The 15,818-nt window shown below is 42.5% G+C and overlaps 1 long non-coding RNA gene across 1 annotated transcript in view; it reads right to left on the minus strand.

Annotated features, from left to right (window-relative positions):
- Window positions 1-15,352, minus strand: part of LOC104214338 (uncharacterized) — a 29,137-nt gene extending 13,785 nt beyond the window's left edge. Inside the window, exons 1-2 of the long non-coding RNA XR_011406514.1 lie at window positions 15,285-15,352; window positions 15,123-15,175 (exon numbers count right to left, since the gene is read on the minus strand). This is a non-coding gene — a long non-coding RNA (uncharacterized lncRNA). The remainder of the gene's footprint in view (window positions 1-15,122; window positions 15,176-15,284) is intronic.
- Window positions 15,353-15,818: the final 466 nt, after the last annotated feature.

Consider the following 15,818-nt stretch of genomic DNA (forward strand, 5'->3'; position numbering starts at 1 on the left):
ATGGCATGCTTTCCCAAACACCAACTGATACGGAGACGTCCCAATTAGAGTTTTGTAAGCCGTCTGATAAGCCCATAGAGCGTCATCCAACTTCTTCGACCAATCGGCCCTATTTGCATTGACCATCTTTGACAAGATACTTTTGATTTCTCTGTTGGAGACTTCCACTTGACCACTAGCTTGAGGATGATAAGGGGTCGAAACCTTATGATTGACATCGTACTTGGAAACCAATGTGTCAGAAGCTTTATTGCAAAAGTGAGACCCCCCATCACTAATAATCGCACGAGAAGTGCCAAACCTTGTGAAGATGCTCTTTTTAAGAAATGCAACAACACTCCGGGCTTCATTGTTAGGCAAAGCCACGGCTTTAACACATTTTGAGACATAGTCAACCGCCACGAGAATGTAAGTATTCCCATAAGAGCTAACAAATGGACCCATGAAATCGATGCCCCAAACATCAAATATATCCACCTCAAGAATGGCATTGAGAGATATCTCATCCCTTTTTGAAATTCTGCCCGCTCTTTGGCAATCGTCATACCTCTTCACAAAATCACCCGCATCTTTGAACAAGGTGGGCCAATAGAATCCACAACTAAGAACTTTCGATGCGGTCCTTACCCAACCATGATGGCCACCATAGGGTGAAGAATGGCAAGCCTTTAAGATATTTAATTGTTCTTCCTCCGGGATACATCTACTAATTACACCATCTGTGCAAATCTTGAACAAGTATGGCTCATCCCAATAGAAGTCCAAACTATCCCGCTTGAGCTTCTTCCTTTGGTTAGAAGAGAGCTCACACATTACTCCAGTCACAAGGTAATTGGCAATATTAACAAACCATGGCATATCATTCATTGACACCGCAAGGAGTTGTTCGTCAGAAAATGAATCATTGATCTCAAGGCCATCACAAGGCCTCCCCTCCTCCTCCAAACGGGATAAATGGTCCGCCAATTGATTCTCACTACCTTTCTGGTCCACAATTTCTAGATCAAACTCTTGAAGTAGTAACACCCATCTCATCAATCTTGCCTTAGAGTCTTTCTTTGTCATCAAGTACCTAAGGGAAACATGATCGGTGTGCACTATAACTTTGGCCCCCATAAAATATGGTCGAAACTTTTCCATTGCAAACACTATAGCCAACAACTCTTTATCAGTGACTGTATAGTTCCTTTGAGCCTCATTCATGGTATTGCTTGCGTAGTACACCGGATGAAATATCTTGTTAACCCTTTGACCCAAAACAGCCCCAACTGCAACGTCACTTGCATCACACATGAGCTCGAAAGGCAAGCTCCAATTTGGTGCGATAATGATAAGGGTAGTGGTCAACTTAAGCTTGAGAAGCTCGAATGCTTGCATACATACCTCATCGAACACAAACTTTGCATCCTTTTCTAGAAACTTGCACAAGGGGTGTACCACTTTTGAATTTTTTTTTTAAACCTCCGGTAAAAAACTGTGTGCCCAAGAAAACTCCTCACCCCTTTGACAAAAATGGGGGGGGGGAAGCCTTGAAATCACCTCTATCTTGGCTTTTTCAACTTCAATTCCATGCTTTGAGATTTTGTGACCCAACACTATACCCTCTTCAACCATGAAATGGCATTTTTCCCAATTGAGTACGAGGTTTGTGTCTTCACACCGGGCCAACACTCTATCCAAATTACCCAAACACTCTTCAAAGGAATCACCAAACACGCTGAAATCATCCATGAAGACCTCCAATATATCTTCCACCATGTTGGTGAAAATAGCCATCATGCATCTTTGGAATGTTGCCGGAGCATTACACAATCCGAACGGCATCCGAGAGAAAGCGAAGGTTCCATACAGACAAGTAAATGTGGTCTTCTCTTGGTCCTCCGGGACAATTAAGATTTGATTATACCCCGAGTACCCATCCAAAAAGCAATAAAAAGCACGCCCCACGAGATGTCAAGCATTTGGTCAAGGAATGGCAATGGGAAATGGTCCTTTCGGGTTACCTTGTTTAGCTTCCGATAATCCATACATACCCTCCAACATGTGAGTGTCTGAGTAGGAATAAGTTCATTGTTGTCATTGGTCACCACAGTCATATCACCCTTTTTCGGTACACATTGCACCGGAGAAGTCCACGAGCTATCAAAAATGGGGTACACAACCCCGGCATCCAACCATTTGATCACCTCTTTCTTCACCACTTCTTATATAGCCTCGTTCAAATTTCTTTGATCCTCCAAGGAAGGCTTTGCATCATCCTCTAAGATAATTTTGTGCATACAGAATGTGGGGCTTATTCCTCGAATGTTAGCTAGAGTCCATCTAATTGCCCTTTTCCACTTTTGAAGCACCGCCAAAGTGGCCTCAACCTGCATGTTAGTAAGGCAAGAAGAAAGAATAACTGGTAAAGTAGAGTTTGAGCCCAAGAATTCATACCTAAGGTGTGGAGGAAGTGGTTTCAACTCCAACACCGGTGGCTCCTTAATTGATGGTTTTGTTGGTGGAGTTTTCCCGTTTTCAAGATCCAATGACAATTTTCTAGGCTCATAGGAATAAGAGCCCATCCCATGTAAGGCATTCACGCACTCCACTCTACTTACATCCTCATTGACATCAAGATTTAATAGCACGGCCTCAAGAAGATCCTCCACATTGATCATAGCACTGGTATCATCCACAATCACAGATGTGACAAGGTCTACAAATGAGCACACCTCGGTGCTATTGGGTTGCTTCATAGATTTACAAACATGGAAAATGACCTTTTCATCTCCCACTCATAAAGTGAGCTCACCTGCTTTAACATCAACTACTGTCTTCCCCATTTCAAGGAAAGGTCTGCCCAAGATAATAGAAACCTCATAGTCCACTTCACAATCCAAAATGACAAAGTTGGCCGGCAAAATAAATTTGTCCACCCGGACAAGCACATCATCAATAATGCCCAAAGGTCGCTTCATCGATCGATCCGCCATTTGAAGTCTCATTGAGGTTGGCCTAGGTTGCCCGATACCCAAAGTTTTGACAACCGAGTAGGGAATTCAATTGATACTAGCTCCCAAGTCACATAGAGCCTTGGCAAAATCCGCACTCCCAATGTGCAAGGAATGGTGAAAGCATCGGGATCTTCAAGCTTCGGGGCCATTGAATGCATTATAGCACTAACTTGGTGAGTCATCTTTATAGTTTCACAATCCATAGAACGCTTCTTTGTAACCAAGTCTTTCATGAATTTTGCATAACCTGGCATTTGTTCAAGTGCCTCCACCAAAGGCACATTAATAGATAATCTCTCCATCATGTCAATGAACATTTTTAACTGATTATCATTCTTCTGCTTCGCGAGCCTTTGAGGATAAGGTGGAGATGGCCTTGGCAAAAGAGCCTTGGCTTTTGGCACAACCGGCTCCGGCATATCAATTATGTGTTCCCTAGACGGGTTCACATCATTTTGGGTTTCCACCTCGACTTCTTGAATATCAATCCTCACTTCATTGTTCACATTTTCATCAACCACATCTTCAACTACCAAAGGGATTTCGTCATCTTCAACTCAACATCATCATCCACGACTTGTTTTTGCTTAGATGCATTCACATCACCTCCTCTCTCACTTCTTGTGACCGCCATAACATGATTGTTCCCACCCTTTGGGTTCACTACCGTATCACTTGGTACAGCACCCTTCGGGCGAGTATTCAATGACTAAGAGATTTGGCCTAATTGCACCTCCAAGTTTCGGATAGAGGTGTTGTGAGAAGCTAACTGTGCATCCGAATCCGCATTCCTTTTTATCATCTTCTTGAACATCATTTCAATTCTGCTTATATCATTACCAGAAGAACTAGGACCTTAAGAAGGGAAAGGGGGTGGATTGTTCGGTTGTTGGTACATTGGGGGCCTTTGAAATCCTTGCCCCCGGTTGCCTTGGTTTCCATTGTTGTTCCACCTGCCTTGATTGTTGTTGTTGCCCTAATTGTTGTTATTTCCATTCCAATTGCCTTGGTTGTTGTTTTGATTACCCCAATTGTTGTTTTGGTTGTTGTTGTTCCAATTTCCACCACTTTGTTGTTAATTGCCCCAATTTCCTTTGGGTCGCCATTGTTGGTTTGAAGAGTTGCCTCTATTGCCTTGATAGTTGTTGACATATTGTACCTCTTCACTTTAGTCATCATAACCATCATTTTGACACCCATCATATTCATTAACAAATTGCTCAGAATTTCCTTGATTTTGTTTCCTCATTTGCCTTCTTTTGTTGACAAGCATACTAACACCCTCCACGACATTCACTTGGTGAGGATTCTGAACTTGTTGCAACTGTGTCTTAGCCAATTGGTTCATAGTAGTAGTAAGCTAGGCTATCGCTTGTCCATGATCATGTAATTCCTTGTGCAAATGGATAACCGTAGGGTCACCTTGAGGCACATTTTCTCTACTCTGCCATGCTGAAGAAGTGTCCGCCATTTCATCAAGTACTTCACATCCTCATCATAAGAAAGCTTCATAAAATTGCCCCCGGCCAATTGCTTCACAATACATTGATTTGTAGTATTTATGCCCTGGTAGAAGGTTTGTTGGATCATGGCCTCAGTCATATTATTATTTGGGCATTCCTTCACCATCGTCCTATACCGCTCCCAAATTTCATGCAAAGGTTCCTTGGCTATTGCTTGAAGGTCAATATTTCATCCCGAAGTTCCTCCATATGACTTGGTGAGAAGAATTTGGCAATAAACTTATCCGCCAACTCATCCCAAGTTGTGATAGAATGGTTGGGGAGTCTCTCGAGCCAATCTAATGCCTTTCCCCGAAGTGAGAACGGGAAAAGTCCCAATCTCAACGCATCCTCGGACACATTCGTCTGCTTTCTCCCCCAACATGTATCTACGAACCCCTTGAGATGTTTGTAGGCATTTTGATTTGCAGCGCCCGTGAAGTACCCACGCTGCGCAAGTAAGGTCAACATTACATTGGTTATCTGAAAGTTGCCTGCACGGATTCTGGGTGGGACAATAGCACTTGCGTAGCCCTGGTTTGGTAATACTCGGGGAGCCACTCTTCGAGGAACCAGGGGAGGGTCTGAAATATTATCATTTGGATTATCATTGGCATTCCGGCCTCTCCGTTGACCTTGAGGTGCAAGAGGCACCTCATCTTGCTCAAGATCATCTACCTCCTCCCCCGCTATCACGTTTCCAAGAGGGTCATTAGCGTTGTTTAAAGCCATGTTGGTACCTGAGTAATGACACAAACAAGTAAGTAACAAAGAAGGAAAGAACAACAATACACAAAACTAACTAAATAGATAGCCAAAACTGTTAGCTCCCCGGCAACGGCCCCAAAAAGTGATCGCTGCCTACTCCGCACTACTAAAAAGTAGGAAGATAGGGTCGCAATAGCGTTTACCCGATTTGTGGGTCGGGATCGATTTCCACAAGGAGCTAGGAATGGAGTCGAGTATCTATTTAGATTGGGATCATGTAGTTGTTCCAAATATCACTTCCAATCATTTTGGGTTTTCTTTAACAAACTACTATTATCAACTACTAATTATAAATGCAACTAGATTATGCTAAACGAGAATTGCTAAAAGTTGTATCCAATGGATAAAAAGGCACTAGGGTAGTGGCATCCTCCTAGGTGGACAATTGACGGGTAATTGCTTCTAAGGCACGATTGACATGATTGGGGAAATATGCTATAACTGCTGCACGATTTTACCCACTTTCACACCTCTCGGTAGAGAGAGTGATTTTGCCCAGTTGACTTTCTCAAGACTAACTGGGTAGGCAAATTTGCTCAAGCAACTAGGGTTCAAGTCGGGTAATTACTTTCTCGAGGTTTAACCCTTTAATTAGGACTAACAATCCTCTTGAGTCCATCCCAATTCCTTGTTGTGTCAATTTTGGAGACTTAGGCTCTCTTTCTCAAGAAGAGCCAAGTCAACTTAGCATAAACCAGTGTTTGCAACCACCAATTCATAAATTAAACCATAAAATTGACCCAAATAACAAACACCCATAGTCAATCTAGCCCTAAATCACAACACCCATCAATTACCCACACTAGAGTTGAGCCACAACCCTAGTTAATGGGTCTAGCTACTCATGCTTGAAGAGAAAAACAGAGAAATAGATGAAGATAAAAGCATATTAATTAATTGCTAAAGTAAATACAAAGATTCAATGATAAAAACTAAGTAAAAATGCCCAAAATGGCTACAGATGGTCTTCTCACGAGCGCAACTCAGTTCAAAAAATAGTCGATACCCTAAAAATGGAAAAAAGTTCTATTTATACTAAGTTGGAAAAACTGGACAAAAATGCCCCTACGGGGTCAGTGCGGACCACACAAAATGGTGTGCGGCCGCACTAGGCTCTTGACTCTTAAAATTTTAACTCTCTGAACCCAGGCTCCGCGGACCGCGCAGAATGGACCACGGCCGCGGAGGCTTTCGATGCGGTCCGCTCAGAATGGACTGTGGATCGCACGGGCTTGAACCTTGGCACTTGACATCCCTCTGAAGTTTGCTTTCGCGGACTGCATAAAATGGTTGTGCGGACCGGTGTCTTCAGTGCATACCACACAATATGTACTGCAACCGCACTGCTTTGATGCCTTCAAATTCAGCTCTCTGAATCTCCCTAGTGCGGACCGCACAAAGTGTAGTACGGCCGCACTAGGCCTGTTTGTCCTGAGTTGTCTTGTCTTTGGTACTTGTGCAGGTTTCACTCCTTTTAAGCCGATCTTTGACGTCTCATCACTTTGTTGATCAAACCTGCAATCAAGCACAACTTATGAGCCTTTTGGGACTATTTTGTAAGACTTTATAATCAAAGCGTAAGCAAGAAGGAGCATGAAACACGTCAAAATACCTAGTTATCAGCTCCTCCTCATAAGTCAAATCCTTGTCCAACTGGACTGAGCTGAAATCTAACACATGAGGCAGATCACCGTGATCCTTTAGAAGCATGGAAACAGGAAAAACCAGATGGACTGCTGATAAACTAGGTGGCAATGCAAGTTTGTAAGCCACCTCACCCACTTTCTGAAAGAATCTCAAAAGGTTTGATATACCTACGGCTCAACTTTCCCTTCTTTCCGAACCTCATCACACCCTTCATGGGTGAAACTCGGAACAATAACCTCTCTCCGACCATGAATGCAACATCACAAACTCTACGAATGACACAACTTTTCTGCCTGGACTGAGCTGAGCGAAGTCGATCCTAAATAATCTTGACCTTATCCAAGGCATCCTGTACCAAATCTGTACCCAATAACCAAGCCTCCCCCGACTCAAACCATCCAACTGGCGATCGGCACCGCCTCCCATATAATGGCTCATAGGGAGCCATCTAAATGTTCGACTGGTAGTTGTTATTGTAGGAAGATTCCTAAAGTAGCAAGAACTGATCCCAAGAAACTTCAAAGTCTATAACACAAGCACGAAGAATATCCTCCAATATCTGAATAGTGCGCTCGGACTGTCCGTCCATCTGAGGATGAAATGATGTGCTCAACTCAACCTGCATGCTAAACTCACGTTGTACTCCTCTCCAGAAGTGCGATGTGAACTGCATACCTCAATCAAAAATGATAGACACGGGCACACTATGAAGACGGATGATCTCGTGGATGTAGATCTCAGCTAATCGCTCTAAAAAATAGGTAACAGCCATATGAATGAAATGCGCTAACTTGGTCAGCCTGTCCACAATAACCCATACCGCATCGAACTTCCTCTGAGTCCGGGGGAGTCCAACAACAAAATCCATAATTATACGCTCCTACTTCCACTCAGGAATCTCTAACTTCTTAAGAAAACCACCAGGTCTCTAATGCTCATACTTTACTTGCTGACGATTTAGACACCGAGCTACCTATGCAACTATATCCTTCTTCATCCTCCTCCACCAATAATGTTGCCTCAAGTTCTGATACATCTTGGCGGCACACGGGTGAATAGAATACTGGAAACTGTGGGCCTCCTCAAGAATCAACTCACGAAATCCATCTACATTGGGCACACAAATGCAATCATGTATCCTCAGAACTCCATCATCTCTAACAGTAACCTACTTGGCACATCCGTGCCACACTGTGTCTCTAAGGACAAGCAAATGAGGGTCATCATACTACCTCTCCCCGATACGCTCAATCAAGGAAGACCGAGTGACGGTACAAGCTAGAATATGACTGGGCTTTGAAACGTCCAACCCCACGAATTGGCCAAGGCCTGAACATATGATTAAAGCGGTCTCTCATCGACTAGAATGTACGGAAGGTTACGCATACTCACTGCCTTTCTATTCAAGGCATCGGCCACCACATTGGCCTTCCCAGGATGATACAAGATGGTGATATCATAGTCTTTTAATAGCTCCAACGACCTCATCTGTCTCAAATTGAGATCCTTTTGTTTGAAAAAATTTTACAAGCTACGATGTCCCATGAATACCTCACACGACACGCTATAAAGATAGTACCTCCAAATCTTTAGCGCATTAACAATAGGTGCCAACTATAAGTCATGAACAGGGTAATTCTTCTCATGAACCTTCGGGTGCCGTGATGCATATGCAATCACCCTTCCATCCTGCATCAATACCGCACCAAGTCCAATACGAGATGCATCATAATATACCGTGTAAGATCCTGAACTTGTGGGCAACACCAACACTGGCGTCGTAGTCAAGGCAGTCTTGATCTTCTGAAGGCTCGCCTCACACTCGTTTGACCATCTGAACGGGGCACCCTTCTGGGTCAACCTGGTCAATGGGGCTGCTATAGATGAAAAACTTCTCCACAAATCGACGGTAATAACCCGCCAAACCCAAGAAACTCTGGATCTCCGTAGCTGAAGTAGGTTTAGGCCAGTTCTAAACTGCCTCAATCTTCTTAGGATCCACCTGAATGACCTCTGCCAATACTATGTGCCCTAGGAAAGCGATCGAGTTCAACCAAAACTCGCATTTTGAAAACTTAGCATATAATTGGCTATCTTTCAGAGTCTGAAGTACGATCTGAAGATGTTGCTCATGCTCCTCTCGGCTACGGATCAAGATATAATCAATAAATACAATCATAAAGGAATCTAGATAGGGCTTGAAAACTCGGTTCATCAAATCCATAAATGCTGCTAGGGCATTTGTCAGCCCAAATGACATCACTAGAAACTCATAATGCCCATACCGAGTTCGAAAAGCTATCTTAGGGACATCGGATGCCCTAATCCTCAACTGATGGTAGCCAGACCTCAAATCAATATTTGAAAACACCTTGGCACCCTGAAGCTGATGAAATAAATCATCAATCCTCGGCAATGGATACTTGTTCTTGATGGTGACTTTATTCAACTACCGATAATATATACACATCCTCATCGATCCATCCTCTTATTCACAAACAACACAGGTGCACCCCAGGGCGAGACACTAAATCTAATGAAGCCCTTATCAAGCAAATCTTGCAATTGCTCCTTCAATTCTTTCAACTCTGGCGGGGCCATACGGTATGGCAGAATAGAAATGGGCTGAGTGCCCAGAGCCAAATCAATACAGAAGTCAATATCCCCGTTGGGTGGCATCCCCGGCAGGTTTGCAGGAAACACCTCTGGAAACTCACGAACAACTGGTACTGAATCCATGGAAGGAACCTCCGCACTAGAATCATAGACATAAACCAAATAAGCTAAACACCCCTTCTCGACCATATACCAAGCCTTCATATAAGAGATAACGCTACTGGTAGAATGTCCAAGAGTCCCTCTCCACTCTAATCAAGGCAACCCCGGCATGGTTAAGGTCACCATCTTGGCATGACAATCCAATATAGCGTGATAAGGTTATAGCCAATCCATACACAAGATAACATCAAAATCTACCATATCGAGAAGTAGAAGATTTACCCTAGTCTCAAGACTCCCAATGGTAACCACACACGAATTATTTACAACAATAGATCTCCCACAGATGTGGACAAATACACAGGAGCACTCAAAGAATCACGAGGCACAACCAAATATAAAGCAAAATAGGAGGACATGTAAGAGTAAGTAGTGCCCGGATCAAATAAAACTGAATCATCTCTATGACAAACTGGAACGATACTTGTGATAACAGCGTCTGATGACTCAGTCTCAGGCCTGGCTGGAAAAGCATAACATCAGGGCTGGGACCCACCATTCTGAACTACATCCCTTGGATGGCCTCTAGTTGGCTAGCCTCTACCTCTAGCAGTCTGACCTCTACCTCTAGCGGCCTAACCTCCACCTCTGGCTGCCTAACCCTTTCCTCTAGCTGGCTAAACAGGCGATGGTGCAACCAGTGCCAGAATCATGGCACGAGAACTCTATTGTGGCGTGTCGCCCAATAATCTCGGACAGGTCCTCTTGATATGCCCAAAACTGCCACACTCAAAACATCCATCTTGGTGTTGTGGCTGCTGAAACTGAGGCTGACCCGAACCAGCCGGATAACCACGGTGATAACTCTGAATTGGAGGTGTACTGATATGAGCTGATGGTGCACTGTTAGCTGGCTACCGAGAATGAGGCACATAAGGACCACGACTTCCTGAAGCACTGTGGGATGCCTGAAGCGCTGACTGAAATGGCCTCGAAGGATGACCCCTACCAAAAGTACCCCTGCCTCCAGATGAGGCACCACTAAAACCACTAGGAATGACGAGGCCTCTTATCAGACCCCTGCCCTCTCTTCTGTGCAAGAACATCCTTAATCCACCTGGCGACATTAGCAGCCGTTTGAAAGGAAATCTCACCCCCGGTCTTTTTGACCATCTGTAGCTTGATAGGGTAAGCGAGTCCCTCAACAAACCTCCTCACCCTCTCTCTCTCTCTCTCTCTCTCTTGATAGGAAGAAGAAGAATAGTATGACGAGATAAATCCACAAAACGGGTCTCATACTGAGTGACTGACATACTGCCCTACTATAGACGCTCAAACTACTTGCGGTAACTCTCTCTCAGTATGATAGGAAGGAACTTCTCAACAAATAGCTGAGAGAACTGGTCCCAAGTAAGAGCAGGCAACCCAGCTGGTCTAGTAGATACGTTATCCTTTCACCATCTCTTGGTGAAACCCGTCATCTGAAATATAGCAAAATCGACCCCATTGGTCTCAACTATACCTATGTTTCGCAGCACCTCATGGTAGCGGTCAAGATAATCATGTGGGTCCTAGAAGGTGCTCCACTGAAGTGATCTGGGAAGAACTTGGTAAACTTGCCCAATCTCAATAGGCCCTCAGAAGACATGGCTTGCCCCTCACCGGCCTTTGCCGCAACAACTGGCTAGACTACACCAACTGGCGGGGCTACTAGAATCTGATACTGGGGAGCCATCTGATCCGGAGTGTGAGGAGCGGGAGTCTATAGTCCTCCCCCAGCCATAGAGACGGCTGGTGCCATAGGAAATGTACCGGCCTAGGCCACACTCTCTATAAGGCCCACCAAACGGACTAGAGCATCTTAAAGCACTATGGTGGTTATGAACCCCTCCGGGACCTGAGCTGGTCCAACATGTATGGTCTGAGCTGGAACCTCCTCATCAAAATCTACCTTAGGCTCCACGGCTGGTGGTGCTACTTGAGCTCTAGGCTAAGCTCTGCCCCTACCTTGGCCTCTAGCGCAACCTCGGCCTTGACCTCTAGCGAGACCTCGGCCTCGACCTCTGCCCCTTGTAGGAGCTACTACTGGTAGCTCCGGCTGCTGTCCAGCTGAAGATGCGGTGCATATTCTCGCCATCTACGAGAGATCAAGAATAGAAGAGTTCAATAATTAATGGTAGAATAAACTCGCATGACAGAGAATAATAGAAGTGGAATTTGTTCCTAACTCCATGGCCTCTCGAAAATAAGTACAGACGTCTCTGTACCAATCCTCCAAACTCTACTAAGTTTGCTCGTGACTTGTGAGACTTATGCAACCTAGTGCTCTGATACCAACTTGTCACGACCCGAAATTCCTACTATCGGGTTCGTGATGGAGCCTAACATTTTACTTGCTAGGCAATCAAATGCTAGAACATTTTATCCATTTTTAACAGTTTAAAGTTACTTAATGAGAAAAAACTGAAATTACTGCAATAATCCAAAGTAATAATGCGGAACCTAAAACATCTAAACATATGATACAACCCTGGACCCAGTGTCACAAGTGCACGAGCTACTAGAATAGTACAAACAAGGGTCTGAAATAACATAAAGCTGTTTGAAAAGAAAAGTACACAACCTAAAAGGGAAGAGGATTCCAGGAGCTACGGGCGCTAAGCAGCTGTACCTCAAGTCTCCACAAGCTGTCCAATCCGAGCACGTAATAACCGCCACTGGGATCAACTCCAAAATTTGCACAAGAAGTGCAAAGGTAGTATGAGTACAACCGACCCCATGTACTCTATAAGTGTTGAGCCTAACCTCGACGAAGTAGTGACGAGGCTAAGGCAGGTCACTTACACTACAACTTGTACGCAGTATATAATAAAGATAGTAAAGGAAATATGGAACAAAATAGGACAGTCAACTGAAGATAATACCTACGGCCACAAGAAATAAGCCAGTGACGATCAGAGTTACCAATTCTTAGAGTTTCAAGTGAAAATACGGAAAACCAACGCAGCTCAAGAAATAGAAACACATAGGTTGTTGCAGCGTGCAACCCGATCCCACCATACAACACAATCCTCCCTTATTCCACCGTAACAATATCAATAATCAAAATCAATAAAAAAAATATTGTGGCGCGCAATCCGATCCCATCATATAATAATATCAGTATCACATTTCACCCTTATTTCACCTGTTGCGGCGTGCAACCCGTCCCACCATATCAATACAAGTTCACCCTTATTCCAACGTATCAATCTACACTTATTTCACTTGTTGTGGCGCGCAACCTGATCCCATCATATCAGTACCAAATACACAACGAGCACAGTCACACAATAATTCGAATCAAAAGAACCTCTACGATCAATGAATACAAAGCTAAACCAAAAAGGAAACCTTGTACAATATGGGAATTCCCATACAACACAGCAAGACAAGTCCAGTAAATGACAATTAGAAGGTGCAAGTAAGTCAATTAAAGCAAATAGTAAGGAATTATGAAAATATGAAAAGATCTAACATTATTAACAGGAGGAAACACTGATTAACAGGTAACAACTAAGCATGGAAGGCATTTAGAGTATATAGCAGTTAAGACAAGGAAGGAGATAATTAAAGAAAAGCAGAAAATCAGGGAAACAAGTGATTCCGCAGCGTATAAGCACTCGTCACCTCGCGTATACGCCACAACACATAAAATTCACATAGTACATAATCCGAGGGTCCCTAATTCCCTCAAGTCAAGGTTAAACTCAACATTAATCTCGCTCCAAAGATAAACTCAAAGCTCAACCACATCTTCACATTTCAAACAAGCCTCTGAACTAACAAAACCTAGTAAATTACCAACCGGACAATTCAAAATAAGCCTTAGGAACCACCCACAATTTCGAAAGATTCAATTTAGGTCCTTATTTAAAAAAGTCAACTTACGGGCCCACTTGGTCCAAACCCGAAATTCGGATCAAAACCCGATTATCCATTCACCCTCGAGCCCATTATGTAATTTGTTTTGAAATCTGACCTCAATTTGAGGTCTAAATCTTAATTTTACAAAAATCCGTAATTCTACCCAAACCCCCAATTTCCTCCATGAAAATACTAGATTTTTGGTTGAAATCTTATCAAATACAATGAAAATTGAAAGAAAATAGGTTAGAATCACTTACCAATAGATTGGGGAAGAAGGGCTCTTGTGAAAATCACCTCTAGGGTTCTTTAGGTTTAAAATTTTGAAGAAATGAGAGAAATCCCGTCAAACCCAACTTTTACACAATTGCAGATGTTGCAATTGCGATATCGTATTCACAGTTGTGAACATCACAATTGCGAGAAAGAGGTCGCATTGTAAACTCCTCTCAGAATCCCAGTAATCACATTTGCGATAAAATGATCGCAAATGCAAACCTTGATGCCCTCGCAAATGCGGACCAATCTTCGCAAATACGAAGATTTTCACAAAAGGTGTTGAGTCGTAAACGCGACTTTGCCTTCGCAAAAGCGGAAATGCCAAGTTCGCAATTGCGAAATTTTACCTCGCATATATGAGGACCCCCCCCCCCCCAGCCATGCCCAGGCAAGCAAATGCGATGGTTTCTTCGCAAATGCGAGATCTGCAGCAGACACTAGAAGCAACTATGAATTCTAAGTTCAATCCACTCCGTAGCCTATCTGAAACTCACCCGAGCTCTCGAGGCTCTAAACCAAATATGGACACAAGTCTAAAAATATCATACGAACTTGATTGCGCGATCAAATCGCCAAAACAACATCTAGAACTATGAATCAGACACCAAAATCAAATAAATTTTCAACAAAACTTTAGAATTACTATTGTAACAACTGGATGTCCAAATCACGTTAAACCAACTCTGTTTCTCACCAAATTTGACAGACAAGTCATAAATATAGTAATGGACATGTACGGGGTTTCATAACCAAAATACAAACCCGATATTAATAAAGTCAAATATCGGTTAAACTTTTAGATTCATTAAGCCTCCATACATCAATTTTTCTATAAAAATGATAACTCGAGCTAGGGACTTCCAAAATCGATTCCGGACATACGCCCAAGTTTCAAATTATGATACAGACCTACCGGGACAGTTAAAACACAAACTCTTATCCGTTTGCTTAAAACATTGACCAAAGTCAACTCAAATAGATTTTAAGGCCAAATTTCATTATTTTTTTCAGTTTTTAACGTACAAGCCTCTCGAAAAATATTCGAACTGGGCACGTAAATCGAAAAAGTCTAAAATAAGGTATTTGGGGCCGCAAAATATAGAATTAGGTTCTAAAATTCTAAATAACTTATCAGGTCATCACAATCTACTTCAATAGGACCACAATTTAACAATAGAATCTCGCAAAGACCTCACATAACCACACCGTAAAAAATAATGGCAATATGAAAAATTATTTCGGCACAAGGAAGCAAAATAAAAAAATGAACACAAAAAAAGAGAAAAAGAGCGTACAGATATCAGACCTTTAAAATGTAGTATGATAAATGACTTTACTTCAAGAATTGAAGATATGAACCTACCAAAAAAGTTAGAACATAACATCAAGCATATAAATTATTGATTGAAATAGATATACGATTCAAAGATGCTGAAATTTCTTTTAACTACAATTTGCTAGACATTACCTCTGTAAGAAGAAGGAGCACTTGATCTTGTGGAATTCGTAAAGAATATACTTGTTCACTTATCGAACTGAAAGATATGAAGACCTTGTTTTAGTATTCAAACCAAACCACATACTATTACTTGATTAAGCTAAGAAAAATAAAAGCTGAGGAACTCTTTTCTTCACAAATAATCAAGAATTTAACCATTATATCCATATGTCCATAACTTTTACTTTAAGAACCTAAAATAATGGAAAAAAGAATCAAGTTTTTTTCTATCCCAAACTCTAACACATAATTCCACTAACTCAATAAGTTGAAGGCAAACAATAGTTTCTTTACAAAACATAGGTGAAGTACTGCTGACTTTTTGGGGAGCTTTATGTTCCTAGGGGCTTTTCATATTCTTATTGGCTTCTTTTGTGTACAACCGATTGTCGTGAAATTGATTGGGAAAATAGTCAAATGAACACATACATATGCATAATAAGTTTTACAGAAAAAGTACCTTTGGGAGTCAATAATAAAGCGACGAACACTGACGGAGGATTT

The sequence above is a fragment of the Nicotiana sylvestris genome, chromosome 4, assembly GCF_000393655.2.
Source record: "Nicotiana sylvestris chromosome 4, ASM39365v2, whole genome shotgun sequence".
Classification (NCBI taxonomy): domain Eukaryota; kingdom Viridiplantae; phylum Streptophyta; class Magnoliopsida; order Solanales; family Solanaceae; genus Nicotiana; species Nicotiana sylvestris.